The sequence below is a fragment of the Triticum dicoccoides genome, chromosome 4B, assembly GCF_002162155.2.
Source record: "Triticum dicoccoides isolate Atlit2015 ecotype Zavitan chromosome 4B, WEW_v2.0, whole genome shotgun sequence".
NCBI classification, from domain to species: Eukaryota; Viridiplantae; Streptophyta; class Magnoliopsida; order Poales; family Poaceae; genus Triticum; species Triticum dicoccoides.
The window spans coordinates 634,329,884-634,352,799 of NC_041387.1; the positions used below are offsets into that span (position 1 = coordinate 634,329,884).

The 22,916-nt window shown below is 44.0% G+C and overlaps 1 pseudogene; it reads right to left on the reverse strand.

Moving 5' to 3' along the window:
• The window catches only part of LOC119292927, an 87,353-nt pseudogene that overhangs the window by 20,283 nt on the left and 44,154 nt on the right, over positions 1 to 22,916 (reverse strand).

Consider the following 22,916-nt stretch of genomic DNA (forward strand, 5'->3'; position numbering starts at 1 on the left):
ACAAGTCCTTAAGATAGATGAAGACTTGCCACATTGTTCCTCCACCACTGCGACATGGTGGGTGACCTGGGGAGAGTTAATCTCTCTCGGATCGGGTTCAGGCCCAATCTGATCATAGTCTATAGCAACTCCCAGGGCGGCGATGCGATCCAAGAGCTCGTTTAAGTAAGAGAGCTCCATCGGATCTAACGGCTCGGCGAGTTCCGAGTTGACGTGAAGATTGCTTTTGATGACCCAAGAAGTCATCGTTGGCGCGGCGGCCAAATAGGCGGTCGTAAGAAAACCGCCTAGCCGGAGAGTTTGGCCGATAGCCAAAGCTCCTTTAGCAATAGCGCCCTCTTTAAAGACGGGACGAGGCATCCTTCCTGATGGCGACGGCACAGCGGAACTCTCAATGAAAGCACCAATGTCGGTGTCAAAACTGGCGGATCTCGGGTAGGGGGTCCCAAACTGTGCGTCTAGGCGGATGGTAACAGGAGACAAGGGACACGATGTTTTTACCCAGGTTCGGGCCCTCTTGATGGAGGTAAAACCCTACTCCTGCTTGATTAATATTGATGATATGGGTAGTACAAGAGTAGATCTAACACGAGATCAGAGAGGCTAAACCCTAGAAGCTAGCCTATGGTATGATTGTTGTTCGTCCTACAGACTAAAACCCTCCGGTTTATATAGACATCGGAGAGGGCTAGGGTTACACAGAGTCGGTTACAATGGGAGGAGATCTGCATATCCATATCGCCAAGCTTGCCTACCACGCCAAGGAAAGTCCCATCCGGACACGGGACGAAGTCTTCAATCTTGTATCTTCATAGCCAGGAGTCCGACCAAAGGTTATAGTCCGGCTATCCGGACACCCTCTAATCCAGCACTCCCTCAATGGTATCCTCCTTTGAATGAATTGAGTGACTCGACTTGGCACATGTTCACACATGTAGTTGAATCAAATCAACATAGCCTTCACGATATTTATGTTCATGGTGGATTATATCCTACTCATGCTTGTACTCGGTGTGAATTAATTTTAATGCATGCTTACGACTGTTGTCGCTCTCTCAGTTGGTCGCTTCGCAGTCTTTTGCTCGCCTTCACCTGTACTAAGCAGGAATACTGCTTGTGCATCCAAACTCCTTAAACCCCAAAGTTGTTCCATATGAGTCCACCATACCTACCTATATGCGGTATCTACCTGCCATTCCAAGTAAATTTGTATGTGCCAAACTCCAAACCTTCAAATGAAATTCTGTTTTGTATGCTCGAGCAGCCCACGTTACAACTAGGGCTGCCTATATCTTCCATGCTAGGTGGGTTATTCTCACAAGGAGTGGACTCCGCTCCTCATTCATGAGAAAGGGCCGATAACCGGAATGCCCAGTCCCATGATCCAAAAAGACCAAAGTAAATCAAAATAATTAAACAAAACTCCCCCAGGGCTGTTGTATGTTGGACGCACTCGTTGTTTCGAGCAAGCCATGGATTGATGCTTGTTGGTGGTTGGCGGAGTATAAACCTTTACCATTCTGTTTGGGAACTGCCTCTAATGCATTTAGTATGGAAGATACAGCCATCTCATAGATGTTGCCTTGACAGCAAAAGTATGCCGCTGAAAATGTTATCCAATCTCTATTTTAAAATCAAGCTCTGGCACCTCTACAAATCCCTGCTTCCCTCTGCGAAGGGCCTATCTATTTACTTTTATGTTGAGTCATCATCCTTCTTTTTAAAAGCACCCGCTGGAGAGCACACTGTCATTTGCATTCATTATTACTGGTTTATATTGGGTATGACTTGACTGGATCTCTTTTACCATGAATTACAATGTTTAGTCAGTCCTTGATCTTTAAAGGTGCTCTGTATTTATGTTTTGCGGTCTCAGAAAGGGCTAGCGAGATACCATTTTGTTATATCATGTTATGATTATTTTGAGAAAGTGTTGTCATCCGAGTTTTATTATTATGGCTCGCTAGCTGATTATGCTATTGATGTGAGTAATTGTGAGACCTATGTGTTACTGTGAGTATGGTTAGTTCGTAATATTTGCTGAAACTTGAATGCTGGCTTTTCATGTTACAACAACAAGAGCAAATAGTGTTTGTAAAAGTTTTTCTTTATCACTTTCAGTTTATCAACTGAATTGCTCGAGGACAAGCAAAGGTTTAAGCTTGGGGGAGTTGATACATCTCCAACGTATCTACTTTTCCAAACACGGTTGCCCTTGTTTTGGACTCTAACTTGCATGATTTGAATGAAGCTAACCCGGACTGATGTTGTTTTCAGCAGAACTACCATGATGTTGTTTTATGTGTAGAAAAGAAAAGTTCTCAGAATGTCCTGGAAATCCATGGAGGCACCTTTTGGAATTAATAAGAATTTTTGGCGAAAGAATTAACGCCAGGGGACCACAGCCTGTCCACGAGACAGGGGGCGCCCCCCTAGGGCGCGGCCTCCTATCTCGTGGGCCCCCTGGACCTCCACCGACGTCAACTCCAACTCCATATATTTCGTCTCGGGGAGAAAAAAATCAGAGAGAAAGTTTCATCGCGTTTTACGACACGTAGCCGCTGCCAAGCCCTAATCTCTCTCGGGAGGGCTGATCTGGAGTCCGTTCGGGGCTCTGGAGAGGGGGATTCGTCGTCGTCGTCATCATCAACCATCCTCTATCACCAATTTCATGATGCTCACCACCGTGCGTGAGTAATTCCATCGTAGGTTTGCTGGACGGTGATGGGTTGGATGAGATTTACCATGTAATCAAGTTAGTTTTGTTAGGGTTTGATCCCTAGTATCCACTATGTTCTGAGATTGATGTTGCTATGACTTTGCTATGTTTAATGCTTGTCACTAGGGCCTGAGTGTCATGATTTCAGATCTGAACCTATTATGTTTTCATGAATATATGTGTGTTCTTGATCCTATCTTGCAAGTCTATAGTCACCCATTATGTGTTCACTATGTGAACCCCGAAGTGACAATAATCGGGATACTTCTCGGTGATGACCGTAGTTTGAGGAGTTCATGTATTCACTATGTGTTAATGCTTTGGTCTGGTTCTCTATTAAAAGGAGGCCTTAACATCCCTTAGTTTCCGCTGGGACCCCGCTGCCACGGGAGGGTAGGACAAAAGACGTCATACAAGTTCTTTTCCATAAGCATGTATGACTATTTACGGAATACATGCCTACATTACATTGATGAATTGGAGATAGTTCTATATCACCCTATGTTATAACTATTGCATGAGGAATCGCATCCGGCATAATTATCCATCACTGATCCATTGCCTACGAGCTTTTCATATATTGCTCTCCACTTATTTACTTTTCTGTTGCTACTGTTACAACTGCTACAAAAACCCAAAAACATTTATCTTTACTTTTGCTACTGTTACCATTATTATCATACTACTTTGCTACTAAACAATTTGCTGCAGATACTAAGTTATCCATGTGTGGTTGAATTGACAACTCAACTGCTAATACTCAAGAATATTCTTTGGCTCCCCTTGTGTCGAATCAATAAATTTGGGTTGTACTTCACCCCCGAAAGCGGTTGCGATCCCCTACACTTGTGGGTTATCAATACTAAGCACGGGGACTAAGTGCACCCACCATCCGCGTTGGTGTTGAAGGACCTCCAAGCTACCTGGACTATGCAGGCTGGAGGAAGAAGCCAAGGTAGTGGTAACATGTGCGGCTCGGAAAGGGGTCGCGGCCTTGCTTCTCAAGGAGTCTGCTCCTAGGGCGAGTTCTTTGACGCTGATGATCAATACTTTGAAGAGTTTAAGGATGGAGTTGTGACTCATGAATCTCCAGTGGAGTTACATTTTTTTGGAAATGAAGGCATGCCCCCGACCTCTACATCATGACGATGCATGCAACCATCTTATTGAAAAGTCTCGAAGTAGCATGAAGTCATAAAAGTATTACAGCTCACAAGTGGAGCAAAAAAAGAGAGGTAAAAGTACATGCTCAGAAACACAATCGGTATGACAATGCAAAGGACAAGCTCCCTAGACTCCTATCCTGTTATGCGACCGCCATCCGAATCGGTTGAATATAGCCCGTGCTACCATCTCCCACTAGTTTCACCCAGTAACCAAAGGCTGCCTGGATTCCATAGGAGTGAGTAAGGACCACGTACGGATCCATGCGGAAGCTCTAAAGATGACATGCAAGAAAGTTAAAGCATGTTGTCTGTTAAAAATTATATCATTCCTGCAATTCCATATAGCCCACATGAGCGCACATATTCCAATCCGAATACGAGCCGCAGTAATCTGCTCAACCCCAGCTAACCATGTCCCAAACAACGATTCAATGTGAACTGGAGGAGTAATGTTAAAGGCTATTTGGATCATTCTCCAAAGCAGTTTGGCAAGTGGGCACTCTATGAATAAGTGTTCTATTGTTTCGTCATGATCACAAAAATAACACTGTGAACTACCTACCCACCACTCTTTATTAAGTTATCTTTGATGAGGATCACTTGCTTGTGGACGAACCACATAAAGATTTTGATACGCAAGGGAACCTTAACCTTCCAAATATGTAATGATCTCGAGATTGGGTCAGAATTAATCAGATCCATATAGAAAGATTTCACCGTGAACACCCCATTTCTAGCTAACTTCCAGTGAGTCAAATCAGGTTGGTTGGATAACTGAACATCTATCAATATCCGAACCAAGTGCATCCAGGCAATCCATCGCTCACCAACTAACACACGTCTGAACTAAATATTCAAGGGACTCGATTGAAATATTGTTCCTACATAATCCTCCTTACATTGCATGATGTTATATAGGGTGGGATATTGTATGGCTAGGGGCGTCTCTCCTAACCACATATCCTCCCAAATTCTTGTTGACATCACATTGCCAGTCAAAAATTTGACCCTAAAAAGGACAAGTCTTTCGTTTGCATGAGTCCCTTCCAGAATGGCGAGTCGGTTGGTCTCACGGTGACCTGGGCGAGCGTTTTCGACTATAAATATGTATTGCATAGAATCTGAGCCCACATACCTTTTGGCTCTGTCTCTAAACTGTAGAGCCATTTACTCATAAGACATTTATTCTTAATTTCCAAGTTCTCAATACCGAGACCCCCCTGGTCCTTGGGTCGGCAAAGAATATCCCATCATGTGATGACACACAAGTATAGGGGATCTATTGTACTCCTTTCGATAAGTAAGAGTGTCAAACCCAATGAGGAGCAGAAGGAAATGACAAGCCGTTTTCAGTTGTATTCTCTGCACGCACTGAAATTATCGGTAACAGATAGTTTTGCGATAAGGTAATTCATAACGGGTAACAAGTAACAATAGTAAACAAGATACAGCAAGCTGGCCTAATCCTTTTTGTAGCAAAGGACAAGCCTGGACAAAATCTTATATAAAGCAAAGCGCTCCCGAGGACACATGGGAATTACTGTCAAGCTAGTTTTCATCATGCTCATATGATTCACGTTCGTTACTTTGATAATTTGATATGTGGGTGGACCGGTTCTTGGGTACTACCCTTCCTTGGACAAGCGTCCCACTTATGATTAACCCCTCTCGCAAGCATCCGCAACTACAAAAGAAGAAGTAAGGTAAACTTAAACATAGCATGAAACATATGGATCCAAATCAGCCCCTTATGAAGCAACGCATAAACTAGGGTTTAAGCTTGTGTCACTCTAGCAACCCATCATCTACTTATTACTTCCCGATGCCTTCCCCTAGGCCCAAATCATGGTGAAGTGTGATGTAGTCGACGTTCACATCTCATCAAAATATCGGACGAATACCAAATTCACATGATTACTTATAACAAGACTTCTCCCATGTCCTCAGGAACAAACATAACTACTCACAAATCATATTCATGTTCATAATCAGAGGGGTATTATGCATTAAGGATCTGAACATATGATCTTCCACCAAATAAACCAACTAGCATCAACTACAAGGAGTAATCAACACTACTAGAAACCCACACGTACCAATCTAAGGTTTTGATACAAAGATCGGATACAAGAGATGAACTAGGGTTTGAGAGGAGATGGTGCTGCTGAAGATGTTGATGGAGATTGACCCCCTCCCAATGAGAGGATCGATGGTGATGACGATGGCGACGATTTCCCCCTCCTAGAGGGATGTTTCCCCGCAGAACAGCTCCGTCGGAGCCCTAGATTGGTCCTGCCCAGGTTCCTCCTCGAGACAGAGGCGCTTCGTCCCGAAAGCTTCCTTTAGATTTTTCTAGGAGAAAGACATAATGTAGCAGAAGATAGACGTCGGGGGCCTGCCATGTGGCCCACGAGGCAGGGGGCGCGCCCAGGGGGTAGGGCGCGCCCTCCACCATCGTGGCTGGTCGGTGGCCCCCCTCTGGTGCTTTCTTCGCCCAATATTTTTAATATATTTCAAAACTGACTTTCATGGAGTGTCAAGAATTTTTGAGTTGTGCAGAATAGGTCTATAATATTTGCTCCATTTCTAGCCCAGAATTCCACCTGTCGACGTTCTCCCTCTTCGTGTAAACCTTTTAAAATAAGAGATAAAATGCATATGTATTGTGACATAATGTGTAGTAACAGCCCATAATGCAATAAATATCAATATAAAAGCATGATGCAAAATGGACGTATCAACTCCCCCAAGCTTAGACCTCGCTTGTCCTCAAGTGAAAGCCAATATCAAAAAATATGTCCACCTGTTTAGAGATAGAGGTGTCGATAAAATAAAATACGGACATGAGGGCATCATGATGATCTTTAGAACAGCAACATATTGTCATCTGATTTCTTATGCTAAAGTAACAATCTATTCACAATGTAAACTATGAATCAGAAACTTCATTGAAAACTAACAAACTATGATCTTGGTCATTGAAGCAATTGCAATTTATCATAACATAGGAAATAGTCAATATAAGAGCTTTTCAACAAGTCCAAATACTCAACTATCATTTAGTCTTTCACAATTGCTAACACTCACGCAATACTTATGGGTACGAAGTTTCAATCGGACACAGAGAAAGATAGGGGCTTATAGTTTCGCCTCCCAACCTTTTACCTCAAGGGTAATGTCAACAATAATAATTTATGAGAACCAACATCCGATTGGGTACATATATCGGGATGTTTCCAACAAATAGTGTTTGCCAAAGGATAAAGTATAAAAAGGAAAGGTGAATATCACCATGACTCTTGTATAAGGGTAGAAGGTAAAAATAAAAGATAGGCCCTTCGCAGAGGGAAGCAGAGGTTGTCATGCGCTTTTATGGTTGGATGCACAAAATCTTAATGCAAAAGAACGTCACTTTATATTGCCACTTGTGATAGGGACCTTTATTATGCACTCCGTCGCTTTTATTTCTTCCATATCACAAGCACGTATAAAGCTTAGTTTCTTCACACTAATAGATCATACATATTTAGAGAGAAATTTTTATTGCTTGCACCGATGACAATTTACTTGAAGGATCTTACTGAATCCATAGGTAGGTATGGTGGACTCTCATGGCAAAACTGGATTTAGGATGTTTGGAAGCACAAGTAGTATCTCTACTTGGTGCAAAGAATTTCGCTAGCATGAGGGGGAAAGGCAAGCTCAACATGTTGGATGATCCATGACAATATAACTTGTTCAGATATAAGGAAACATAACCCATTACGTTGTCTTCCTTGTCCAGCCTCAACTTTTTAGCATGTCATATTTTAATGAGTGCTCACAATCATAAAATATGTCCGAGATAGTATATTTATATGTGAAAACCTCTCTTTCTTTATTACTTCCTATTAATTGCAACGGTGACCAAAACTATGTTTGTCAATTCTCAACAACTTTTATTCATCATACTCTTTATATGTGAAAACATCACTCTCCATAAGATCAATATGATCTTTTTATTTCTTTGTATTCTTTCTTTTATTCCTTTAAGATCATAGGAAGATAGCAAAGCCCTCAACTCAAAACTAACCTTTATTATATATAACTCACGGACTTAATTAGATAGATATCAAAACAAAACTCAAAGCTAGATCATACTAAAACTTTATTCTACTAGATCAAGATATAACCAAAAGGATTAAACTAAGAAAAACGGTAAAGATAGAAGTGTGATGGTGATACGATACTGGGGCACCTCCCCCAAGCTTGGAAGTTGCCAAGGGGAGTGCCCATACCCATGTATTTATGTCTCTTTCTTTGGAGGTGGTGATGATGGAGTGGTTGATGATGTAGTGTCGCACATCGAGCGTAGAAGATGCTCCAACTTGTGGATAATGCCCTTGAGTGTGGTGATATGCTTTTGCAACAAAATATTTTCATGCGTGAGATAACTGTTTTGTATGCGAACTATTTCAATCATCTTGAAAGCTTCAATTTCAGTAGAGGTGAGATGATTGTAGTAAGGTTGAAAGACGTCTTCTTCTTCTATGGTCGGGGCTTGCTCTTCTACGGCTTTCTTGATCTTTTTACCTTCCTTGATTTCCCCGAGTTCTTATCTCTTCGTCTCTATCTTCATTATCCAAGCATCGTCGCCCACATTGTTGGATGAGGGGGACGACATGATGCCTGACCTTGAGAAACTCTGGCAGAAAACAACTTAGAATGAAAACATGAGATTTTCTCGTGGTACGGTGGTCAAAACCTTCGGGAGATTATATAATGATTTTTTACCGACCAAAAGAAGTATCGTGCAAGAAAACGCAGTCCGGAGGGCACATGAGGTTTCCACGAGGTTGGGGGCGCGCCCAGGGGGTAGGGCGCGCCGTCCAACCTCGTGGACGCCTCGTGTCTCTTTCGGACTACTTTGAATTTTCCTAATATTTTAAATATTCCAAAACGGAGAAAATTTGCTATTTGAATAGTTTTGGAGTCGGTTTTACTTACCGTACCACATACCTATTCCTTTTCAGAGTTTGAAACATTTTGGAAAGTGTCCCTTATGTACTCCTCGGGGGTTACGGTGTCAATAACATTAGTTTCAACATTTATGGGATTACCTGAGATATAATGTTTGATTCTTTGACCATTCACCACCTTTGGGTTTGTTCCTTCGGCATTGTTGATTTTGATGGCACCAAAGCGATATACCTCCTCGATAACGTAAGGACCTTCCCATTTAGAGAGAAGTTTTCCTGCAAAAAATCTTAAACGAGAGTTGTATAGCAAAACATAATCACCTACATTAAACTCACGCCTTTATCCTCTTATAATGCCATTTTTTAAATTTTTTCTTTAAACAATTTGGTGTTCTGATAGGCCTGGGTTCTCCATTCATCAAGTGACCTAATTTCAAATAACCTCGTCACTGATACGTCTCCAACGTATCTATAATTTATGAAGTATTCATGCTAATATATTATCATTCGTGGATGTTTTACAAACATTTTATAGCAACTTTATATCATTTTTTGGGACTAACCTACTGACCCAGTGCCCAGTTTCGGTTGTTGTTTTTTGCTTGTTTTTTACATCACAGGAAATCAACATCAAACAGAGTCCAAATACCGCGTAACTTTTTGGAGATTTTTTATTGAGCAGAAGACCACCAGTGGGCCAATGAAGCACCTAGGGGGCTGCTCGAGGGGAGCAGCACCCACCAGGGCGCGCCAGGAGGCCCAGGCGCGCCCTGGTGGATGTTGCCCACCTCGTGTGCCCCCCGGACCGCTTCTTTAATGTATAAAATCACAAATATTCCAAAACCCTTCAGGGTAGCCCTAGATCAGAAGTTCCGCCGCCGCAAGGCCTCTGTATCCACGAGATCCAATCTAGACCCTGTTTCGGCACCCTACCGGAGGGGGGAATCATCACCGGTGGCCATCTTCATCATCCCGGCGGCCACCACGATGAGGAGGGAGTAGTCCACCCTCAGGGCTGAGGGTTTGTACAAGTAGCTATGTGTTTAATCTCTCTCTCTTTCTCTCTCATGTTCTTGAGATGTCACGATCTTGATGTATCGCGGGCTTTGTTAATATAGTTGGATCATATGACATTTTCCCCTCTCTATCTTGTTGTGATGAATTTAGTTTTTTCCTTTGAGATTTCGTTGGCATCAGATTGAATACTTTTATGGATTTGAGAACACTTGATATATGTCTTGCAATTGAATACTCGTGGTGACAATGCGGTATCGTATTGATTCACTTGATATATGTTTTGGCACTCAACTCGCGGATTCCCAAGGTGACATTGGGGTAATCTATGCATAGGGGTTAATGCATGTTCTTGTCGTCGTTTCTCCGGTAGAACTCTTGGGGCACTCTTTGAAGTTCTTTGTGTTGGATTGAGTATTATGAATATGAATTTGCTTTGGTGTTATTTTAGTACGAACTCTAGGGTAGATTGAATGGAAAGAATAGCTTTGTGGTATTTCAGTACGAACTCTTGAATAGATGGAACGGAAGGAATAGCTTTGAGGTGGTTTCATACCCTACAAACAATCTATTCTTATGTTCTCCACTAGATAGGAACTTTGGAGTGATTCTTCATCGCACTTTGAGGGATGGTTATATGATCCAACTATGATAGCATTGTTGAGAGATTGCACTAGCGAAAGTATGCACCCTAGGCCTCATTTTCCATCATTGCAATACCATTTTTGTGCCTGTTTACTAATTGCTACCTTGCTGGCTCCATTTATTCAGATTATAAAAATATATTTCTACCATCCATATTACACTTTTATCACCATCTCTTCGCCGAACTAGTGCACCTATACAATTTGCCATTGTATTGGGTGTGTTGGGGACACAAGAGATTTCTTTTATTTGGTTGCAGGGTCGTTTGAGACAGACCATCTTCATCCTACGCCTCTCACGGATTGATAAACCTTAGGTCATCCACTTGAGGGGAAATTGTTACTGTCCTACAAAAATCTGCGCTTGGAGGCCCAACACGTCTCTACAAGAATAAAGTTGCATAGTAGACATCGAGTTGTTTTCTGGCGCCGTTCCCGGGGAGGTAAGTGATTGAAGGTATATCTTTATATCTTGCAATCGAATCTTTTAATTTCTTGTTTTATCACTAGTTTGGTTTATAAAAAGAAAACTACAAAAAATGGAATTGAGGTTGCATCATATTATTGATCATCTTTATAATATCTTTCTTGAAAATGATGGTTCGGAAAATTGTGCTCAGTTGATAGAAGAAGAATTTAATAAAATGATTGGCATGAATGATGAGCATGATTGTAATGTTGTTAGTATGAATTCTTTGAATATCCATGATGTTAATGATATGCAAAACTACAAGCTTGGAGATGTTATGTTTGATGAAGATGATGTTTTTAGTCCCCCAAGATTTGATGTGCAAATTTGTTATAATGATTGCATGCCTCCTATTTATGATGATTATAATGATGGAAGTGGATTCGGAGAGGTCATGACCTTATTTAATGATGAATCCACCATTTTGGATGAGGCTTCAGTAGACTATGAGAACAAGATCGCTATCTATGATGATTATGGTTATGGCATGTATGCTATATTGAATAATTATACCCATGAAACTTGTCATCATGATTTTAATTTTCAATCTCATGATAGTTACTTTGTTGAGTTTGCTCCCACCACTATTCATGAGAATAAATTTGCTTATGTGGAGAGTAAAAAAATTGCTATGCCTATGTGGCATGAAAAGAATGCTTTATGTGATGGTTATATTGTTGAATTTCTTCCTGATGCTACTGAAAATTATTATGAGAGAGGTACATATGCTTTTACATATCTCAATAATATCAAGTTTCCTCTCTATGTGTCGAAAGTTTTGAAGTTATGCATGTTTGGCCTTCCTATGCTAGTTGATTCTTGTTCCAATGAATTATTTGCTCACAAAATCTCTATTCATAGGAAGTGGGTTAGGCTTAAATGTGCTTGACATGTAATTCATGATGCTCTTTTTCATGTTTCAATTCTTATCTTTTATGCGAACATCATTGAAATCATCATGCCTAGCTAAAAGGCATTAAAGAAAAGCGCTTGTTGGGAGGCAACCCAACACTTTTACCTACTGTTTTTGTGTGTTCACATGATTAGCCTACTTTAGTAGTCATGTTTTATTGTCTTCGTTTCAATAAAATGCCAAGTAAAGCCTTTGGGATCCTGTTGGGTGATAGTTGATTTGATCTTGCTGAAAAACATAAACTTTTGCGCTCACAAAAATAACTCTCGTTTTTAACAGAAGGGTGATTTTGAGTTGATTATTTTTTTCAGAAGATTAATATACAAATTCCTCACGTGGTCCAATTTTTTTCATAATTTTTGGAGTAGCAGAAGTATGGTGTGAGTACAGATTACTACAGACTGTTCTGTTTTTGACAGATTCTTTTTTCAATGCATAGTTTGCTTGTTTCCTTGTTTCTATGGCTTATAATGCTCAATATAAATTGTGGAAATGATATGCTATGGTAGGCATTGTGTGGAAAAAATTATGAATCTTGTATTTGACAGTACCAAAGTGAAATGGTTTGCTCTTTATCATACTAACCTATCTCACGAAGTTTCGTTAAGTTTTGTGTGATTGAAGTTTTCAAGTTTTGGGTGGAATGACGATATGAGGAGAATAAGGAGTGGCAAAAACCTAATATTGGGTATTCCCAAGACACCCCAAGGTAATATTAAAGGAAGATCCAAGCAACTAAGCTTGGGGATGCCCCGGAAGGCATCCCCTCTTTCGTCTCCAACATTATCGGTAACCTCACTTGGAGTTATGTTTTCATTCGTCACATGATATATGTTTTGCTTGGAGCGTCAATTTATTTTGTTAAGATTTGCTTGATGTTATTTATAATAATGGTTTGCATCTTTTATTTCAATAAAAGTGGCAACGATAGCCTTTACCATGCTTATTTTGCAAGTATGCTTGTTGCTGTTTGAAAACAGAAAGTTTACCGCTGTTGCAAAAATTCCCTAGAAAAGTCAGAATACGATAAAATGTTGAAACTTTTTGTAAAACTAGCAAAGTGGCCCGCTTGGTGTGCGGGCTAGGATTTTATAAAGTTTTCAATTTATATCTTATCATGGTGATGGCTGATAAAACTGTGTAAATTGTGAGCAATTTTGTCACTTGACCAATTTGGAGACTAATATAGAAGAACTTTACTAAGTGATGATAGATCGGTAGTTTGATGAACAAACGCATACAAAACATATTATGATCAATCTACAAAAGACTAACACTTTAGCTAGCCTTGTAGGCGTATGTGCATGTCAAGTTCTTCAAGAATCTTATCGACCATGAATGGTTCTAACAAAATAAACTCTTTGGCGGAGAGTAGCCAATTTTTTATCATTAGAATCCACATAATTATTTCTTATGCGGGCTAGTACTTAAAAAAGTTTAATTCAATGTCAAATTATATTTCCGCTTTTTTTAGTTGTTCATCAAGTGGTTGTTCTAAACATAGTTTTTACACTTGTACATATCTTTGGTGCTTCCATGATAAGAAAAAAAAATCCTTTTTCATGTTTGGGGAAATATTGGGCGCCAACTTTCTCATTGAATTCTTCAGGAGCGCGGGAGAGTTAATGATTTGTGTCAAAACATGTCTGATTGTTTTGCATATCATATTAGATCAGTGTAAAAAAAGTTACTCTAAATTATTGTAGATCAATGCAGTCAATTAATAGTCTTTCCCATGGGCAGTATAAAAAGATCTAACATTATGTGTATGTAATGGAGTCTACTACCCCAAGTTGTAATTTTTTCTATTGAACCAATGATTATTGAAACATTATAAAGATCAACACATGAAACATTTTTTTAATAAAAACTGTTAAAACTATTACGTAACATATATAATATGGTGAGGTAAGTAAGCATCAATGGATGGTACTGGGTCAAGATATACGTGTGGTTTTGATCCGGATTTCAACCCACTGTGAGGTCTTGTAGATTAGATATCATGTGGGTAGTCCATGATAAATAAGATCACGAAGAGGCTCTAGGGAATATTAGTAACTATAAGAACATACTCCAAATTACACGGCCCAAATCCTTCACATTTTTTTAGAATAATTTGTAATTTAGTAAAAATATCAGTAAGACAAAGACCAAACATAGAAACTAAAGGATAGCTCTAATGCAAATGTTACACAATGAGCAACGTGTACGATGGTTACGAAGTAACACACATAATGTACACAAAAGGATTTGGAAGATCAAATAGAAAATATGCCTTATATGCAAAATGTTCTCTTGTAGAAATAATAGTTTCGATATTCGGTTAAGTTGATCAGTTGTTTTTTTTTCTAGAAATAACACTTTGCTAGACGATCATTCACCATGTCTTCATTAATTTTGGATAACCTAAATGTGTAGATCGACACAATTATGAATTGCACAGGAGTTAGATTTTAAGGGAGTCTCTTTTAGGGGGAAAAGACATCAAATGGATAATTAATTCCAAGCCTTACATTAAACTTGAATGATGTGTAACAGAAAATATATTATTCGGCTTGGGATTCACATCGGTACAATATATATGTACATTGCTCTGTATGACAAATATATTGTCACTTTTCTCTCTAAATAGTATTTATGTTAATTTTATAAATAAACATTAAATTTAAATGTTTCAATGATTGTGATCATGTTGAAGCATGGTGGTTACATCAAATCAATGACTCAAGAAAATGTATCACTTGGTTCTCCGATACGAAAAGGGTCAACATATTGAAGGAGATATTATTTGGATTCATGCCCTGATCTTATGATATCCCGTATTTTTCATCCTTCGTACAATAAAGAGATGTGCTATATATTTCTTCTTTTCTTAACATATTGAAACCAATTATGATTTTTTTTGTACTTTCATATTTATTCATTTTCGGCTGTAAATATGTTACCACTTCCTGCATCATTTGAAGTAAAACATGACTAACTGAACTCAGTGAACTCATGGTTCATTGTCCGAGTTATATATGATTGCTTAATATGCTGCATCTAAATCCTTCGGAATCTTTAATACAATTTTATAATTGCCCATTAGGGACCATGGACAAAGAGTTTCCGTGATCATTTGTAAACTTATCACCTTGTAATTATAACTTTTCCTCCTTACCACGACTCACAACTCCAATCTACATCCATGATAATAATTGTTTTATGTGCTATGTTTTAGTCAAAATGATTATTTTTAGTTAGGCACGGCTTGAGAAATTTCCGATCAATGAACTATATATTTGTCTACAATTACTTTGTTTCTTGTAAAGTATGTCTATATTGGGATTTTCCCACCTTAAAAATAAGTGAAATAAAAATTAGTATCACAAATAAAACTACTCCCTCCGATCAAAAATAAGTATTGCAGTTTTGAACAAAGCTTAGTTGAACCTTTGTTCAAAATTGCGATACTTATTATGGATCGGAGGGAGTACAATGTAAATGTCAATGATTCCTTTTTTGTATTAAATTCATGTTTTCTCAACATACTTTGTTCTATACTGTCGCTACCTCAATAATGTGCTAATTTGTGTACTACTACTATAAGCAACTTATAATATATACAAAGCGTCTCTCACCCTTGATTGTCGGTGTACTAGAATAGGGGTACCCTAGTACCCCGAACTTGTGCACGGGCAGTTGCAGCACCCCGCGGCAAAGGCTTGCCGGGCGATCGCCAAGATCCCCCAAGGTTCCCTTGGAGCCATCCAAAAACAAAGTATTTAAGCTAAGGAGACAAGACCCCGACAAGAGGAGCTTGCCGGGAAGGCCAACCAAGGCGCTCCAAGGAACTTGCCGCGACGCGCCACGCGCTCCGGCAAGGCAACAAGGCCCCGGCAAGAGGAGCTTGCCGGGAAGACTAAATAAGGTACCCCGAGGCCCGGAGAGCGACGAGCTTCTGGATCCGGCGAGATAACAACAGCGGCAAGGTGCTTGCCGCGGCAGGCGGCCACTCTGCGCCCACGCTCCAGCGCATCCACCAACGTGTCGCTCTGGGGCCTCTCCGGGCGCGCGTGGCGGGAGGCTGTGCAGCCAGCGGTGCGCAGTGGCATGCGAAGCTGACAAGATCGCCATCGTGGCGAACGGTGGCGCCCCTAACGGTCTTTTTCTGCACTGTTCGGGCGACTCAGACGGGCATTTAATGCCCTTGTCCCCTGCCGTCGGGGTTAGGTAGGGTGTACTGTACAAGCAACTGTATTAACTACCTCACTTTTTACGTTTTTACCCTCCTCTGCGTTGCCACCTGTCGGTGACCCCTTTAGCGTATAAAAGGAGGCCCATGCGCAACATAGAGAGGGTTCGGAGCCTCGGACAGTTTGCTTCGATTCATTCGTAGCCCAGAAAACATCACACTCTCTCGCTCGAGAGCAAGAACACCAGATAATACAACCAGACAAGCAGCAGTAGGAGTGTTATCTCTCCGGAGAGCTCCGAAGCTGGGTAAACTGCTTGTGTGCCTCGCCTCGATCTGCTCTTCGTGCGACCTCCGCCCCCCGCCGAACCGAAAGGGGCCCGGTCCGCCGGCCCCATAGGTGTTCGTGGATCAGTTCTCCCCGACATCTTTGGCGCGCCAGGTAGGGGGCGTTGAGATTGTGTGAACCAGATCCGGCGTTCACACGAGCTAGATCTTTATTCCCTTCATCAACATGCCACCAAAGAAGAAGACTTCGGCGGCAGCCGCTCCATCCGCGTCACTTCCGCCACCGTTGGAGCAAACGAGTGGTGGGATGGACGCCGGCGGAAGAAAGGACGTCGACGAGGAAGCTCATGATGCCGCCAGGTCCAAGAACAAGGCTGCACAAACCTCGGCGACTGTACATGTTCCACGCCACTCTCAGGAGGCGCAAGATCAACAGCGTCATGGCACTAGCAGTGCCATACGCATGATAGCCCAAGACCAAGCTGGTGGATCTCGGGGCGCTCAAGACCAGCATGCACGCCAGCGTGCTGGCACGAGCAGGGCACAGTCGCTTGGACGGGATACTGCTCCTTCTAACATAGTTAGAAGTTCGAGCACGTCCCGCTCCTCGCGCCGTCCGCCACTGCTACCCACCACTCCAGCAGAAGCTTTGGCACGAGCTCAACTTCTCCTAGATTACCCTCCGACGTCGGACAAGATCGACGAATGGAGAGCCACCATTCAGAGTCTCATCGGCTACGCCAATGGTGACACTCCATGGCGGCCAAGTGCGTCGCCGCCGCGGCAAGACCGCCGGACGCGAGCCGGTGGCGACGAAACGGGCGGAGGTGCAACTACCATGCAATCACCGCCCCGAAAGCCAAGATCGCCGACACGCCGGATCCACCTCGACAGTGACTCCACTGCATCGTCGGATCCACGAGCTCGTCGCGATCAGCGCCAAGTTCTTCATGATCGACAACAAGAAGACGCTCGAACCCGCATCGAGCGCCGAAGAGAAGCACGACGTCAATCCGACAAGCGCGCTGGGCCCTCTGTTGACATGCATGCACCAGGGGAACCAGGCGATCTGCCGTACGCGGTAGGTTGTCCTGCGTTCACTCGTGAGCTGCGGCAAGTCCAGTGGCCCAGTACAAAGAACTTCAAGCCAGACGTACCGGAGAAGTACGACGGCAAGACGCATCCGTCAGAGTTCCTTAGCATCTACACCATTGCGGTACAAGCTGCCGGGGGACGAGATGACAAGATCCTTGCCAACTACTTCCCACTGGTGCTCAAGCCCAACGTCAGATCCTGGCTCATGCACTTGCCGGACAACTCCATATCCTCTTGGGCTGATCTGTGCCATCAGTTTGTCGGCGCCTTTACCGGCGGACACAAGCCTCATGGCCAGGAGAGTGATCTTCATCTGCTCGCCCAGAAGGAAGGAGAGCCCCTGCACAAGTACATCCAGAGATTTAGTAGTGCGCAGCACAACATCCCAGACGTCCACCCTGCCGCGGTGATCAGGGCGTTCCATCAGAACGTGCGGAACCGCAGGATGCGGGAGGAAATGGCGATGTGCAAGATCAGGGACGTCAGTGAGTTATATGCACTGGCCGACAAGTGTGCGCGTGCTGAGGAAGGGAGGAGACTCCCCGGAGAAAATATAGGAGCGGGGGGATTTGACAGTGAAGATGCTGCCCCGACAAGGAAAAACCGGCGGCGGAACAACAGGAGGAGAAAAGGCAAAGAAGTGCTAGTTGTTGAGCAGTCCGGCAACGGTGGCGGCGCCAAGGAAGCCAAAGCTGGTGACTCCGGTAAGGAGGTTTCCGCGGAGGCAGCAGTCGCTGACAAGCAGGACGGCCCAACAAGCAATATTGCAAGATCCACCGCACCAAGGGCCATGATCTCCAGAACTGTAAGAAAGTCGAACAGCTTGTTGAGCAACAGAAAGCTGAATACGAGCGGCGCGACAAGGAGAAGGCCCATGAAGGAGCTGGTGGATCCGGCAAGAAACGTCCCGGCCGAGGAGGACGCCGCGGCAAGGCCAAGCAGTGGCAAGGAGACAGACCTCCTCGCGGCCGCGACAAGGATGAAGATGACGGCTACGATGAAGATATGGATGATGAGGAGACTGATGGGCAGGAGTTCCAGAAAGCCACAGAGGTCCTGTGCGTTGACGGTGGTGCTTCTCTGCATGCCTCGCACCGCCAGCTCAAGCAGTGGGTGCGGGAAGTTAATGCAGCAAAACCACCCGTCGAGTCACGCAAGCCTCTGAAATGGTCCGGCACGCCTATCATCTTTGATATTGAGGACCACCCGGATCGCATAACTGCGGTCGGGTGCTTGCCGATGTTGGTTTCACCAACAATCCGCAACCTCAAGGTCACTAAGATGCTAGTTGACGGCGGGGCCGGCTTGAACCTGATCTCCTCCGCGGTGCTCCAGAAGCTCCAGATCCCTGACAGCGAGCTCGAAGAGACCGGCACATTTCAAGGAATCAACCCGGGAAGGAGCAAGCCAAAGGGAAAGATCACGTTGCCGGTAACATTTGGCAGTGAGCTGAACTTCAGGACTGAGAGGGTCACGTTTGACGTTGCCGACTTTCCATTACCTTACAATGGGATCCTTGGTCGTCCGGCACTCGCCAAGTTCATGGCAGCCTCTCACTATGCGTACAACGTACTGAAAATGCCAGGCCCAATAAGTGTCATCTCTGTCCCTGGCGACAAGAAGGATGCTCTTATCTGTGCCGACAAGATCTACCGGGAAGCCGCAGCCGCAGCAGAACGAAGGACACTTGCCGCTGAAGCTCCCGGGGGGAAGAAGAAGACCAAGACCGGCAAGAGCTCTGATGCCCACTCCGGCAAGCGCACTTCTTCGGAGTGCTGCGCTACCGTCGAGGACGCACCATCGAGCTCCACCGGCAAGTGTAAGAAGGCAATGGCAGCTCCACCTGAGACTAAGAAGGTGTCCGCCAAGGAGGATGGCACTGGTGGTACCTTCACCATCAGCGCCACTCTTGACCCCAAATAGGAAAGCGCGCTCGTTGCTTTCCTGCGGGCGAATGTCGACGTGTTTGCGTGGCAACCGTCTGATATCCCCGGTGTTCCCAGGAAAGTGATTGAGCACCACCTTGCCATCTGTCCTCATGCGCGGCCCGTCAAGCAGAGAGTCAAGAAGCAGGCAGTAGAGTGCCAAGAATTCATCGCAGAAGAAATCAAGAAGTTGGAAGCAGCAGGCCTTGTCAGAGGAGTACTCCATCCCACGTGGTTGGCCAATCCTGTTGTTGTGCGCAAAGCTAACGGGAAATGGAGACTTTGTATTGACTTCACTTATGTTAATAAAGCTTGTCCCAAAGACCCATTTCCCTTGTCGCGTATTGACCAGATTGTTGACTCCACAGCCGGATGTGATTTGCTTTCATTTCTTGATGCATACTCAGGATACCATCAGATCTTCATGGTAGAAGAAGATGAAGAGAAAACCGCATTTATCACCCCGTGTGGCACGTACTGCTTCGTACGGATGCCTTTCGGTTTGAAGAATGCTGGTTCAACATTCGCAAGGGCAGTCCACCATGCTTTTGAGCCACAAATACACAGAAATGTGGAAGCTTACATGGATGACATAGTGGTCAAGAGCAAGAACAAGGCGACCCTGATTCAAGATTTAGACGAAACATTTGCAAACCTGCGCAAGATCAACCTCAAGCTTAACCCCGAGAAGTGCGTGTTTGGAGTCCCTTCCGGCAAGCTTCTCGGGTTCTTCGTGTCTCAGCGGGGAATTGAAGCCAATCCCGACAAGATCAAAGCCATTGAGCAGATCGATGCACCAAAGCGCGTCAAGGATGTACGAAGGCTTGCCGGTTGCGTGGCTGCTCTCAGCAGGTTTATCTCTAGATCTGCTGAGCGCGCCCTGCCATTTTTCAAAATTTTGAAAAAGGCAGGTCCAATGAAATGGACTCCGGAAGCGGAGGCTGCGCTGCAGGACTTGAAGAGATACCTGTCCTCCACTCCAACGCTTGTCGCACCTAAGCCGCAAGATAAGTTGCTGCGGTATATAGCGGCAACCAATCAAGTGGTTAGTGCTGCGTTAGTGGCGCAGAGGGAGGCGGATGATGAGCCAGCAACCACGGCAGATCCATCCAGCGACAAGCAGGGGGCTTCGTCGACAAGCTCTGGTCCCGACAAACATGGGTTTGCGCAGGAACATGATAAGATGCCAAGGAGAATGGTGCAGCGCCCAGTTTACTTTGTCAGTTCTCTTCTGCAGGGGGCTAGATCAAGGTACTCTGGTGTGCAAAAGTTGCTTTTCGGCCTCCTCATGGCCACGAGAAAGCTGCGCCATTACTTCCAAGCACATGAGATCACAGTCGTCACTCGCTTTCCGCTGAAGAGGATACTACAAAATCCAGAAGCAACGGGCAGGATTGTCGAGTGGGCACTGGAACTGTCAAGCTTTGGTCTAAAATTTGAGAGCACTTCAACTATCCAAAGCAGAGCATTGGCAGAGTTCATAGCAGAGTGGACGCCAACCCCAGATGAAGAAATTTTAGAAACGAGCATCCCCGTCAAAGAGGCAAACAAAGAGTGGCTGATGTACTTTGATGGTGCCTTCTCGCTGCAAGGCGCCGGTGCAGGCGTGCTGCTTGTCGCACCCACCGGAGAGCACCTCAAGTACGTAGTCCAGATGCACTTACCCAAAGAGCAAGCAACCAACAATACTGCAGAGTATGAAGGATTGCTTGCCGGTCTCAGAATCGCATCAGACCTTGGGATCAAGAAGCTCATTGTCAGGGGTGACTCACAGCTTGTCGTCCGACAAGTGAACAAGAACTACCAGAGTCCGTTGATGGAAGCGTATGTTGATGAAGTGAGGAAGCTAGAAGAGCATTTTGACGGCCTACAAATGGAGCATATCCCAAGAGCTCAGAATGATATTGCTGATGGCCTGTCAAAGTGCGCCGTTCTAAAGTTACCTGTGGAACCAGGGATCTTTGTGCTTAAGTTGACTCAACCATCCGTAACACCCTCAACTGGACAAAGCAAGAAGAGGAAGTTGGTTTCCGGCGACTACTTTCCGGCAGAGCTCCCCGAAGCCGCCGCCAAGAAAGTCCCCAAGATCAACACCAAGGATGGTGAGGGGCAGTCTGCTCCGGCAAGCCTTATGGTTTGTTCCGTTGAAGCAGACGCTCCCGACAAGTTTTGCTCCGGCAAGCTTGACGGGGAACATCAAGCTCCGGCAGGACCACAAGTCCTTGCCGTGGAAGCGGATGTTCCCGCAGCAGCAGATGTGCCTTTAGTCCTTGTTGTCGAGCCACAAGCTCCAGCATGGGCACAGCGGATTGTCCACTTCCTTCAGACAGGAGAACTTCCCGAAGAACAAGAAGAAGCGGAAAGAGTAGCCCGGCAGTCAAGTATGTACCAGTTTGTCGATAGCATACTGTACAGAAGAAGACTCAACAGTGTGAAATTGAAGTGTATTCGCCGGGAAGATGGGCAAAAGCTGTTGGCGGAGATACATGGAGGCATATGTGGCCACCACATTGGCGCAAGAGCACTTGCCGGCAAAGCTTTCCGGCAAGGTTTCTTTTGGCCGACAGCTGTCACGACCGGTTTTCCAATAAAAATATTTATTGAAAAGCCAATCTTTTAAGTCCAGTATGAGAGAAATCCTCCACACTGGCAGACAAATTCTTGATACAATAAGCCAGTAGTATAAAATATATTACAGGGTCGAACTACGGTTGCTCAACCAAATTATTACAAGCATGCCCATAATTATACATAATGGCGGACACGACACAGGGGTGTGGAGGCATACTACTGACTCGAGGATAGGATGGTGGTGGAAAAACACAGCGGGGAGAGAAATACAAGACTCTACGTCTGTCATCTCATCGAGCGTCGAGGAGAGGCTCGATGAATTTATTTGGTAGCGGAAGTGGATATAATACAGTGACCAAATCCAGGGTCGCACAAGACTGACTGGGACTCCTCTAGGTGTCGGACTCGCTATCAAACTCTTCATCCATGAGATCTCCTTCGTCAGCATCTGGCCAAATCAACAAGCCAGTGAGTACTTTGAAAGTACTCGCAAGACAGTTCGGACGTAAGATATAACAAATGCATGCATGGATGCGACATGATTAATTCATCAATGCACATTAAAATAAAATTAGCATAACGGGGTAAGAAACAGGGGAAACGGCGGTAGTCCGCCTGAAATCCCAACATAACACAAATGAAGACCGATCGGGTGTCTGAAGCGACGCCTCGAAAGGTGAACAAATAAAAATAAGGAAAAAAGATGCCACAGTCGGGCGTCTTAGCGACACCACATAAAGGGCTTTAAAAGAAATACCACAGTCGGACGTCTGAGCGACATCGCAAAAAGGGCTTTAAAAGAAATGCCACAGTCGGACGTCTGAGCAACATCACAGAAAGGGCTTTAAAAGAAATGCCACAGTCGGACGTCTGAGCGACATCGCATAAAGGGCTTTAAAAGAAATGCCACAGTCGGACGTCTGAGCGACATCGCAGAAAGGGCTTTAAAAGAAATGCAACAGTCGGACGTCTAAGCGACA